The sequence below is a fragment of the Triticum aestivum genome, chromosome 6D (assembly GCF_018294505.1).
Source record: "Triticum aestivum cultivar Chinese Spring chromosome 6D, IWGSC CS RefSeq v2.1, whole genome shotgun sequence".
In the NCBI taxonomy this organism is placed as follows: domain Eukaryota; kingdom Viridiplantae; phylum Streptophyta; class Magnoliopsida; order Poales; family Poaceae; genus Triticum; species Triticum aestivum.
Window position 1 is genome coordinate 456,290,916 of NC_057811.1, and position 13,620 is coordinate 456,304,535.

The following is a 13,620-nucleotide window of genomic DNA, read 5'->3' on the forward strand; positions in this document are numbered from 1 at the left end:
ATAGGACATGCAAGTTGCTCAAAGATTACAGTCAAATTCGTACGTGAAAGGATCTTTTTTCTTTTTGAAAACGGAACGTGAAAGGATCTTCGAATGATATAATTTTCAAATTATATAAAATCTTATCAACAGTCAAAGGCATCCTTGAAGAATACATTAGGCCCTACTCCCTCCGTCTAGGTGTATAAGTCACCTTACGGGAACAAAATAATCCCAAAATACTTAGGCGCGGTGCATTAACTCCCACCTCGTTTCTTGTTTCTTGACATATCCACCAATAAGAGATGTGGGGCGTGCATGTTTTCAGTGACTTAGACTATCAAACACGACACGCAATGGTTAGTTCATTGCATGCAATGCTATTAGTTAGCAAATAAATATTAATTTCTCTCGTTTTCCCCTCTTCCTTGGTCACGGTGCACAATCTAAGATGAATTATTCACTAGACGGAGGGAGTATATAAAATCTTACCAATAGTCAAAACCAAGTGTTACTACTACACCAAACAAGTTCAAAACGAGAAACTGGACCCACTCACGGCACGGCACGCCTATCTCGTTTGGTTCATCGGTCAAAGCGATTCCTCTTCTTGGCATAACAATAGAGTACAGTAATTTTTTTCAGAATGCTCTTGGCACTTCGCTAACATGTGATGAGTTAACCGACCACAATAGACGGCAAAAACGCCAGCCCGCCGCACTTTGAGAGAGACGAGGAGTGATACGTCTCCAACGTATCTATAATCTTTGATTGTTCCATGCTATTATATTATCCATCTAGGATGTTTTATATGCATTTATATGCTATTTTATATGATTTTTGGGACTACCCTATTAACCTAGAGCCCAGTGCCAGTTTCTGTTTTTTCCTTGTTTTTGAGTATCGCAGAAAAGGAAAATCAAACGGAGTCCAGTTGACCTGAAATTTCACGGAGCTTATTTTTGGACCAGAAGAAGGTCATGGGGTAAAAGAGTTGGGCTAGAAGAGTCCCGGGCTGCCCACGAGGGTGGAGGGCGCGCCCACCCCCCTGGGCGCGCCTCCCTACCTCGCGGACAGCCCGGAGACCCCCCTGACTTGTTCTTGACGCCAAAACCTCTTATATATACAGAAACCTCCAGAAAATAACCTAGATCGGGAGTTCCACCGCCGCAAGCCTCCGTAGCCACCAAAAACCAATCGGGATCCTGCTCCGGCACCCTGCCGGAGGGGGGAATCCCTCTCCGGCGTCCATCTTCATCATCCTGGTGCTCTCCATGACGAGGAGGGAGTAGTTCACCCTTGGGGCTGAGGGTATGTACCCGTAGCTATGTGTTTGATCTCTCTCTCTCTCTCGTGTTCTTGATTTGGCACGATCTTGATGTATTCCGAGCTTTGCTATTACAGTTGGATCTTATGATGTTTCTCCCCCTCTACTCTCTTGTAATGGATTGTGTTTTCCCTTCGAAGTTATCTTATCGGATTGAGTCTTTAAGGATTTGAGAACACTTGATGTATGTCTTGCATGTGCTTATCTGTGGTGACAATGGGATATTCACGTGATCTACTTGATGTATGTTTTGGTGATCAACTTGCGGGTTCAGGGACCTTCTGAACTTATGCATAGGGGTTGGCACACGTTTTCGTCTTGACTCTCCGGTAGAAACTTTGGGGCACTCTTTGAAGTTCTTTGTGTTGGTTCAATAGATGAATCTGAGATTGTGTGATGCATATGTATAATCATACCCACGGATACTTGAGGTGACATTGGAGTATCTAGGTGACATTAGGGTTTTGGTTGATTTGTGTCTTAAGGTGTTATTCTAGTACGAACTCTATGATAGATCGAACGGAAAGAATAGCTTCGTGTTATTTTACTACGGACTCTTCAATAGATCGATCAGAAAGGATAACTTTGAGGTGGTTTCGTACCCTACCATAATCTCTTCGTTTGCTCTCCGCTATTAGTGACTTTGGAGTGACTCTTTGTTGCATGTTGAGGGATAGTTATATGATCCAATTATGAACCCTAGGCCTTGTTTCAACGCATTGCGATATCGTTTGTGCTCACTTTATCATTAGTTACCTTGCTGTTTTTATATTTTCAGATTACAAAAACCTATATCTACCATCCATATTGCCCTTGTATCACCATCTCTTCGCCGAACTGGTGCACCTATACAATTTACCATTGTATTGGGTGTGTTGGGGACACAAGAGACTCTTTGTTATTTGGTTGCAGGTTTGTTTGAGAGAGAGCATCTTCATCCTACACCTCCCACGGATTGATAAACCTTAGGTCATCCACTTGAGGGAAATTTGCTACTGTCCTACAAACCTCTGCACTTGGAGGCCCAACAACGTCTACAAGAAGAAGGTTGTGTAGTAGACATCAAGCTCTTTTCTGGCGCCGTTGCCAGGGAGGTGAGTGCTTGAAGGTATATATTTAGATCTTGCAATCGAATCTTTTAGTTTCTTGTTTTATCACTAGTTTAGTTTATAAAAAAAGCTACCAAAAAATGGAATTGAGGTTGCCTCATATGCTTCATCTTTTTAATGTCTTCCGTGAAAATAAGGATTCCGATAATTGTGCTCAATTGCTAGAGGAAGAATGCATTAAAATGTTTGGCACTAAATATTTGAATGATAAGCATGATTGCAATGTTGTTAGTATGAATTCTTTGAATACCCATGATGCTAATGATATGCAAAGCCACAAGCTTGGGGATGCTATGTTTGATGAAGATGATATTTTTTGTCCCCCAAGTTTTGATGAGCAAATTTATTATGATGAAAGCATGCCTCCTATTTATGATGATTATTGTGATGACATGTATTCCATAAATAATAAACATAACCATGAAACTTGTCATCATGATTTTAATTTTCAATTGGATTATGCTCCACATGATAGTTATTTTGTTGAGTTTGCTCCCACTACTATTAATGAGAATAAATTTGCTTATGTGGAGAGTAGTAAAATTTCTATGCAAGTAGATCATGAAAAGAATGCTTTATGTGCTGATTATATGGTTGAATTCATTCATGATGCTACTGAAAATTATTATGAGGGAGGAACATATGCTTGTAGGAATTGCAATAATACCAAGTTTCCTCTCTATGTGTTGAAAATCTTGAAGCTATGCTTGTTTTACCTTCCTATGCTAGTTGATTCTTGTTCCCATAAGTTGTTTGCTCACAAAATCCGTATGCATAGGAAGTGGGTTAGGCTTAAATGTGCTAGTCATATGCTTCATGATGCTCCCGTTATGTTTCAATTCTTATCTTTTATGTGAGCATCATTGTCATCATCATGCCTAGCTAAAAAGGCAATAAAGAAAAGCGCTTGTTGGGAGACAACCCAATATTTAACTTTACTGTTTTTGTGTGTTCACATGATTATGCTACTGTAGTAATCATGTTTTATAGCTTTTGTTTCAATAAAGTGCCAAGTAAGACCTTTAGGATAACCTACGGTGATAGTTAATCTGATCTTGCTGAAAAACAGAAACTTTTGCGCGCACGAGAGTAGTTTTCATAAATCACAGGAACGTGCTTTTCAGTTGATTCTTTTTGAAGAAGATCAATTAAAAAATTTCTCAGGTTTTCCTAATTTGGTAGGATTTTTGGAGTTCCAGAAGTATTCGAATGACACAGATTACTACAAACTGTTCTGTTTTTGACAAATTCTGTTTTCATTATAATGTTTACTTATTTTGATGAATCTATGAGTAGTATCGGAGGGTATGAACCATAGAGAAGTTGGAATACAGTAGATATTACACCAATATGAATTTAGAATGAGTTCACAACAGTACCAAAAGTGGTGATTTATTTTCTTATACTAACGGAGCTCATAAGATTTTCTGTCGAGTTTTCTGTTGTGAAGTTTTCAAGTTTTGGGTAAAGATTCTATGGACTATGGAATAAGGAGTGGCAAGAGCCTAAGCTTGGGGATGCCCAAGGCACCCCAAGGTAATATTCAAGGACAACCAAGAGCCTAAGCTTGGGGATGCCCCGGATGGCATCCCCTCTTTCGTCTTCGTTCATCGGTAACTTTACTTGGAGCTATATTTTTATTCACCACATGATATGTGTTTTGCTTGGAGCGTCATTTTCTTTTGTTATTATTTGCTTGCTGTTATTTAGAATAATGTTTTTGCATCTCTATTTTCAATAAAAATATCAAGGATAGCCTTTACCATGCTTATTTTGCAAGTATACATGTTGCTGTTTCAAAACAGAAAGTTTATCGCTGTTGCAAAAATTCCCTAGAAAAGCCAGGATATACTAAAATGTTGAAACTTTTTGCATAATAAGCTCTGATAAATTTTCTACAGTGTGGTATAATTTCGTAATGTTTGGAGTTAGGGAAGTATTGATACTCTTGCATTCTTTACAAACTGTACTGTTTTGGCAGATTGATGTTATGTTTGCATATGTTTGCTTGTTTAATGATTCTATTTGAGGATAGGAGTATGAAATATGCAGAGACATTTGGTGTGCAATGTTGAATAATAATTTTTGTGATTTGCTACAGTAGAGAATGATAAGGTTTTTGCATTGGTTTATACTAACTTATCTCACGAGTTCTTGTTGAGTTTTGTGGATGAAGTATTTGAGATTTAGGGAAATCGAGATATAAAAGGAATTAAGGAGACACAAAAGTTCAAGCTTGGGGATGCCCAAGGCATCCCAAGATAATATTTCAAGAAGTCTCAAGCATCTAAGCTTGGGGATGCCCCGGTAGGCATCCCACCTTTCTTCTTCAACAATTATCGGTTAGTATCGGTTGAACCTAAGTTTTTGCTTCTTCACATGATGTGTGCTATCCTTGAAATGTCATTTTGTTTTGTTTTGCTTGCTGTTTGAATAATATCTCAAGATCTGAAATTCTTAAATGTTAGAGAGTCTTCACATAGTTGCATGATTATTCGACTACTCATTGATCTTCACTTATATCTTTCGGAGTAGTTTGTCATTTGCTCTAGTGCTTCACTTATATCTTTTAGAGCATGACCGTGGTTTTATTTTGAAGAAATTGATGAACTCTCATGCTTCACTTATATTATTCTGAGAGTCTTTTAGAACAACATGGTAATTTGCTTTGGTTATGAATTTAGTCCTAATATGATAGTGCATTGAATGCTATGAGAAGTTTGATACTTGATGATTGTTTTGAGATATGAAGATGGTGATAGTAGAGTTGTGCTAGTTGAGTAATTGTGAATTTGAGAAATACTTGTGTTGGAGTTTGCAAGTCCCGTAGCATGCACGTATGGTAACCGTTATGTAACAAATTTGAAGCATGAGGTATTTCTTTGATTGTCATCCTTTGTGTGGAGGTCGGCATCGCGCAATGGTTAACTCCTACCAACCCTTCCCCTAGGAGCATGCGTGTAGTGCTTCGTTTTGATGACTTGTAGATTTTTGCAATAAGTATGTGAGTTCTTTATGACTAATGTTGAGTCCATGGATTATACGCACTCTCACCTTTCCATCATTGATAGCCTCTTGGGTACCGTGCATTGCCCTTTCTCACCTTGAGAGTTGGTGCAAACTTCGCCGGTGCATCCAAACCCCATGATATGATATGCTCTATCACACATAAACCTCCTTATATCTTCCTCAAAACAACCACCATACCTATCTATTATGGCATTTCCATAGCCATTCCGAGATATATTGCCATGCAACTTTCCACCGTTTTGTTGATTATGACACGTTTCATCATTGTCATATTGCCTTGCATGATCATGTAGTTGACATCATATTTGTGGCAAAGCCACCATGCATAATTTTTCATACATGTCAGTCATTATTCGTTGCCCATCCCGGTACACCGCCGGAGGCATCAATATAGAGTCATATATTGTTCTAAGTATCGAGTTGTAATTCTTGAGTTGTAAGTAAATAAAAGTGTGATGATCTTCATTATTAGAGCATTGTCCCAGTGAGGAAAGGATGATGGAGACTATGATTCCCCCACAAGTCGGGATGAGACTCCGGACGAAAAAAAGAAGAGAAAAAAAGAGGCCATAAAAAAAGAGAAAAGGCCCAAACAAAAAAACAAAAAAAACAAAAAAATGAGAGAAAAAGAGAGAAGGGGCAATGCTACTATCCTTTTACCACACTTGTGCTTCAAAGTAGCACCATGATCTTCATGATAGAGAGTCTCCTATGTTGTCACTTACATATACTAGTGGGAATTTTTTATTATAGAACTTGGCTTGTATATTCCAATGATGGGCTTCCTCAAATTGCCCTAGGTCTTCGTGAGCAAGCGAGTTGGATGCACACCCACTTAGTTTCTTTTTGAGCTTTCATACACTTATAGCTCTAGTGCATCCGTTGCATGGCAATCCCTAATCACTCACATTGATATCTATTGATGGGCATCTCCATAGCCCATTGATATGCCTAGTTGATGTGAGACTATCTTCTCCTTTTTGTCTTCTCCACAACCACCATATTCTATTCCACCTATAGTGCTATGTCCATGGCTCACGCTCATGTATTGCGTGAAAATTGAAAAAGTTTGAGAATACTAAAGTATGAAACAATTGCTTGGCTGAAACCGGGGTTGTGCATGATTTAAATATTTTGTGTGATGAAGATAGAGCATAGCTAGACTATATGATTTTGTAGGGATAACTTTCTTTGGCCATGTTATTTTGAGAAGACATAATTGCTTTGTTAGTATGCTTGAAGTATTATTATTCTTATGTCAATATTAAACTTTTGTCTTGAATCTTTCGGATATGAACATTCATGCCACAATAAAGAAGATTAGATTGATAATTATGTTAGGTAGCATTCCACATCAAAAATTCTGTTTTTATCATTTACCTACTCGAGGACGAGCAGGAATTAAGCTTGGGGATGCCTGATACGTCTCCAACGTATCTATAATTTTTGCTTGTTCCATGCTATTATATTATCCATCTAGGATGTTTTATATGCATTTATATGCTATTTTATATGATTTTTGGGACTAACCTATTAACCTAGAGCCCAGTGCCAGTTTCTGTTTTTTTCCTTGTTTTTGAGTATCGTAGAAAAGGAAAATCAAACGGAGTCCAATTGACCTGAAATTTCACGGAGCTTATTTTTGGACCAGAAGAAGGCCGTGGAGTAAAAGAGTTGGGCCAGAAGAGTCCTGGGCTGCCCACGAGGGTGGAGGGCGCGCCCACCCCCCTGGGCGCGCCTCCCTACCTCGTGAACAGCCCGGAGACCCCCCTGACTTGTTCTCGATGCCAAAACCTCTTATATATACAGAAACCTCCAGAAAATAACCTAGATCGGGAGTTCCGCCGCTGCAAGCCTCTGTAGCAACCAAAAACCAATCGGGACCCAGTTCCGGCACCCTGCCCGAGGGGGGAAACCCTCTCCGGTGGCCATCTTCATCATCCCGGTGCTCTCCATGACGAGGAGGGAGTAGTTCGCCCTCGGGGCTGAGGGTATGTACCAGTAGCTATTTGTTTGATCTCTCTCTCGTGTTCTTGATTTGGCACGATCTTGATGTATTGTGAGCTTTGCTAGTATAGTTGGATCTTATGATGTTTCTCCCCCTCTACTCTCTTGTAATGGATTGAGTTTTCCTTTTGAAGTTATCTTATCGGATTGAGTCTTTAAGGATTTGAGAACACTTGATGTATGTCTTGCATGTGCTTATTTGTGGTGACAATGGGATATTCACGTGATCTACTTGATGTATGTTTTGGTGATCAACTTGCGGGTTCAGTGACCTTGTGAACTTATGCATAGGGGTTGTACAAGAAAAGCATGACCGGAGTCACACAGCGATGCATATCGCCAGAGGAGGGGCAGAAAATTCTACAGGAGATTCACTCGGGAACATGTGGGCACCATGCGTCCTCTCGGACCCTGGTCGCCAAAGCATTCAGAGCCGGGTTCTATTGGCCCCAAGCCAATGAGGCTGCCCGAGATGTGGTGGATCAATGTCTCGGGTGCCAGTTCTACGTCAATCAGTCGCACAAGCTGACTTCAGCTCTGAAGACTATCCCCCTCACTTGGCCATTTGCCGTTTGGGGCTCGACATGGTCGGCCCACTTCGAACCGGGGCGACGGTTTCTCGCACCTGTTGGTAGCAGTTGAAAAGTTCACCAAGTGGATTGAGGCCAAACCAATAAATAAGCTAGATTCAGCCACTGCCATTCAGTTCATCAAAGAGATAATCTTCAGATTCAGAGTCCCTCATAGCATCATCACCGACAATGGGTCTAACTTCGACTCGGACGAGTTCCATGAGTTCTACTGTCGTGGTGTTCTCACGGGGGGCTTGCGAGTCGACAGATGCCACACGGGCTTAGTGTGAGGGTAAGACTGCTGCTGATAGGCCCGGGAGCGGGTATGCGAGTATCACGCGCTAGTTTACCCAGGTTCGGGGCTCTCCGGAGAGATAATACCCCTACTCCTGCATGTCTGAGTATATCTGGGGTGTACATCGGACAGTACACGGTGCTCCTGGAGCTGTATCTGAGATCAGTAGCAATGAGAGCTAGCTAGCTAGTGTGGCACATGTGCCTGGCCATGTGTGGCCGTGGGAGTGTGATGCTCATACGTGAGAGTGTGGATGGATGGATGGCTAGCTAGCTTGCTAGCTTGCTTGAGTGTGGGTGCATGAGAGTCCATCCTCCTGGATGGATGGATGAGGCCTCCTTTTATAGTGTGAGGTAGCATAGGATGTAAGCTAGGTAGCGGCATGGGCTAGGCATGGTGGGGTGTCACACTTGTCCCCTAGGTCACTTCATAAATAGTGCCCAGGGACAAGTGTCACTGTACATGATGGCTGGGGTGTCGCGTGTACAGTGCTCAGGTACATCCGTCTTGTCGGTGTCGGGTCCGGATGCAGTCGGCAGCCGGCTGGTCGGCGCAGTCGGCAGCCGGCTGGTCGGCGCAGACAGCAGCCGGCAGCCGGCCGGGCAGAGCAGTCGGACGGGGAGCCGGCAGGAGCAGCCGGGCAGTCAGACTGAGGGGCTTTGCTAGCCCCGATGTCTTGAATTATTGTCTCGCCGTCTTCGGGGTATCCATGGCCAATTACTCCAACAGTAGCCCCCAAGCCTCCGGGCAACTTGGCAAAGTTGGGCGGAGGTTTTTTGGCGGGTGTTTCATGGAAATGATCATGCAAAAGACAAAGTTAGTCCTCGCAGATATATCAAATGATTGCTTTTAGCAGTGCAAGTTTTATGTGGAGGGTGCCGACTCGGTTTCGTCTGAGCCCCCTTCAATCTCTTTCATGTTTTCTCCACTCTTGGCTTGCTCTCGCTTGCCGGACAGCCGCTCTGCGGTCTATGGCTGAGAGTTGGCCGTGGATTGGAGTGTACAATACTTAGATTCTGGGAGCAAATTTAACCTTGCAGATACTCATAAAGAAAACGGCCGGGTCGCCCGAACCGTTTTTCTTCCCGGACGTTTTTCGCGTGGGTGGCCTGCAGCGTTCACTCTTGCTAGCCGGACAGCCGCTCTGCGGTCTGTGACTAAGAGTGGGCCTTTGGTACCGCGCACGCTACTAAGCCGTCTGCGGGAACAAACGTCTCAGGCCAAGCGGCCAGCCCCCGGGCCAACTCTGGCTGGCGCCGGGACGAACAGTGCTGCAACTGTAATAAAATGCGGAGATAGCCCCTGAGCATCGCTCGGGGTTATCTGTGCTCTCGCGGTGAAAAAATATGCGGGTGAGGAGCTGACATTGATTTTCGTGTAGCCGAGGCAGAGGTCGTCGAAGACAGCGGCGCGGCTCGGCGCTCGCGGAGCGCGTCGGCGCACCCGCTGGGTGTAGCCCTCGAGCATCCAGGTGACAAAGGGAACAACGTATGTTGTTATGCGGTTTGACCGATAAAGATCTTCGTAGAATATGTGGGAGCCAATATGAGCATCCAGGTTCCGCTATTGGTTATTGACCGGAGAGGTGTCTCGGTCATGTCTACATAGTTCTCGAACCCGTAGGGTCCGCACGCTTAACGTTACGATGACAGTTTTATTATGAGTTTATGTATGTTGATGTACCGAAGGAGTTCGGAGTCCCGGATGAGATCGGGGACATGACGAGGAGTCTCGAAATGGCCGAGACGTAAAGATCGATATATTGGACGACTATATTTGGACTTCGGAAAGGTTCCGAGTGATTCGGGTATTTTTCGGAGTACCGGAGAGTTACGGGAATTCGTATTGGGCCTTAATGGGCCATACGGGAAAGGAGCAAAAGGCCCCAAAGGGCGGCCGCACCCCTCCCCATGGGCTAGTCCGAATTGGACTAGGGAGGGGGGCGCCCCCTTCCTTCTTTCTCCTTCCCCCTTCCCTTCTCCTACTCCCACAAGGAAAGGAGGAGTCCTACTCCCGGTGGGAGTAGGACTCCCCCCTTGGGCGCGCCACCTCCCCTTGGCTGGCCCTCTCCTCCTTGCTCCTTTATATACGGGGGCAGGGGGGCACCCCAGGGACACTTGATATACGATATTTTAGCCGTGTGCGGTGCCCCCCTCCACCATATTACACCTCGATAATACCGTTGCGGAGCATAGGCGAAGCCCTGCGTCGGTGGAACATCAACATCGTCACCACGCCGTCGTGCTGACGAAACTGTCCCTCAACACTCGGCTGGATCGGAGTTCGAGGGACGTCATCGAGCTGAACGTGTGCTGAACTCAAAGGTGCCGTGCGTTCGGTACTTGATCGGTCGGATCGTGAAGACGTACGACTACATCAACCGCGTTGTGTTAACGCTTCCGTTGTCGGTCTACGAGGGTACGTGGACAACACTCTCCCTTCTCGTTGCTATGCATCACCATGATCTTGCGTGTGCGTAGGAATTTTTTTGAAATTACTAAGTTTATAGCAACCCCTCGGTATTTGATACTGGTTCAGTTGCTAAGAGTAGTAACTCGAAACGGGAGTTGCAGAATAAACAGAGTAGTAAAAAGGCGAGGTGACGATGTGTGTTGGAAGTAGTTCCAAGATTGATATGATCATCATCACACACTCCCTGTACTTTCGGGATTAGTGTTGAAACTAAATAAGTGTTATTTGGTGTTTGCGTTGAGCATGAATATGATTTGATCATGTTTATTGCAATACGGTTATTCATTTAAGTTAGAGAACAATTGGTGTTCTGTTTACATGAATAAAAACCTTCTATGGTCGTACACACCAACAAAAATGGTTTGTTGGATCTCGATCGTAGTGATACACATATTCATAATATTGAAACCAAAAGATGCAAAGTTAATAATGATAGTGCAACTTATTTGTGGCACTGCCGTTTAGGTCATATTGGTGTAAAGCGCAAGAAGAAACTCCATACTGATGGGATTTTGGAATCACTTGATTATGAATCACTTGATGCTTGCGAACCGTGCCTCATGGGCAAGATGACTGAAACGCCGTTCTCCGGAACTATGGAGAGAGCAACAGATTTGTTAGAAATCATACATACAGATGTCTGTGGTCCGATGAACATTGAGGCTCGTAGCAGGTATCATTATTTTCTGACCTTCACAGATGATTTGAGCAGATATGGGAATATCTACTTGATCAAACACAAGTCTGAAACATTTGAAAAGTTCAAAGAATTTCAGAGTGAAGTGGAGGATCATCGTAACAAGAAAATAAAAGTTTCTACGATATGATCGCAGAGGTAAAATATTTGAGTTACGAGTTTGGCCTTCAGTTAAAACAATGTGAAATAGTTTCACTACTCATGCCACCTGGAACACCACAGTGTAATGGTGTGTCCGAACATTGTAACCGTACTTTACTAGATATGGTGCAATATATGATGTCTCTTACCGATCTACCACTATCGTTTTGGGGTTATGCATTAGAGACAGCTGCATTCACGTTAAATAGGGTACCATCTAAATCCGTTGAGACGACATCTCATGAACTTTGGTTTGGCAAGAAACCAAAGTTGTCGTTTCTTAAAGTTTGGGATTGAGATGCTTATGTGAAAAAGTTTCATCCTGATAAGCTCAAACCCAAATCGGAGAAATGTGTCTTCATAGGATACCGAATGGAGACAGTTGGGTACACCTTCTATCACAGATCCGAAGGCAAGACATTCATTGCTAAAAATGGATCCTTTCTAGAGAAGGAGTTTCTCTAGAAAGAAGTGAGTGGGAGGAAAGTAGAACTTGATGAGGTAACTATACCTGCTCCCTTATTGGAAAGTAGTTCATCACAGAAATCTGTTCCTGTGACTCCTACAACAATTAGTGAGGAAGTTAATGATGATGATCATGTAACTTCAGATCAAGTTACTACCAAACCTCGTAGATAAACCAGAGTGAGATCCACACCAGAGTGGTACAGTAATCCTGTTCTGGAGGTCATGTTATTTGACCATGACGAACCTACGAACTATGAGGAAGCGATAATGAGCCCAGATTCCGGGAAATGGCTTGAGGCCATGAAATCTGAGATGAGATCCACGTATGAAGAACAAAGTATGGACTTTGGTTGACTTGCCCGATGATCGGCGATCCATTGAGGTTAAATGGATCTTCAAGAAGAAGACAGACGCTGATAGTAGTGTTACTATCTACAAACCTAGAATTGTCGCAAAAGGTTTTCGACAAGTTCAAGGTGTTGACTACGATGAGAGAGTTTCTCACTCGTATCTATGCTTAAAGTCTGTCTGAATCGTGTTAGCAATTGCCGCATTTTATGAAATCTGGCAAATGGATAAACAAAACTACATTCCTTAATGGATTTATTAAAGAAGAGTTGTGTATGATGCAACCAGGTGGTTTTGTCAATCCTAAAAGTGCTAACAAAATATGCAAGCTCCAGCGATCCATCTATGGACTGGTGCAAGCATCTCGGAGTTGGAATATACGCTTTGATAAGTTGATCAAAGGATATAGTTTTATACAGATTTGCGGTGAAGCCTGTATTTACAAGAAAGTGAATGGGAGCACTACAAAATTTCTGATAAGTATATGTGAATGACATATTGTTGATCGGAAATAATGTAGAATTATTCTGCAAAGCATAAAGGAGTGTTTGAAAGGAGTTTTTCAAAGAAAGACCTCGGTGAAGCTGCTTACATATTGAGCATCAAGATCTATAGAGATAGATAGAGACGCTTGATAAGTTTTTTCAATGAGTACATACCTTAACAAGATTTTGAAGTAGTTCAAAATAGAACAGTCAAAGAAAGAGTTCTTGCCTGTGTTACAAGGTGTGAAATTGAGTAAGACTCAAAAGCCCGACCATGGCAGAAGATAGAAAGAGAATGAAAGTCATTCCCTATGCCTTGGCCATAGGTTCTATAAAGTATGCCATGCTGTGTACCCGATCTATTGTATACCCTACACTGATGTTGGCAAGGAGTACAATAGTGATCTAGGAGTAGATCACTGGACAGCGGTCAAAATTATCCTTAGTGGAATAAGGATATGTTTCTCGATTATGGAAGTGACAAAAGGTTCGTCGTAAAGGGTTACGTCGATGCAAGTTTTGACACTAAATCTACATGACTCTAAGTCTCGGTCTAGATGCATATTGAAAGTGGGAGCAATTAGCTAGAGTAGCTCCGTGAAGAGCATTGTAGACATAGAAATTTGCAAAATACTTACGGATCTGAATGTGACAGACCCGTTTACTAAAATTATCTCACAATCAAAACAT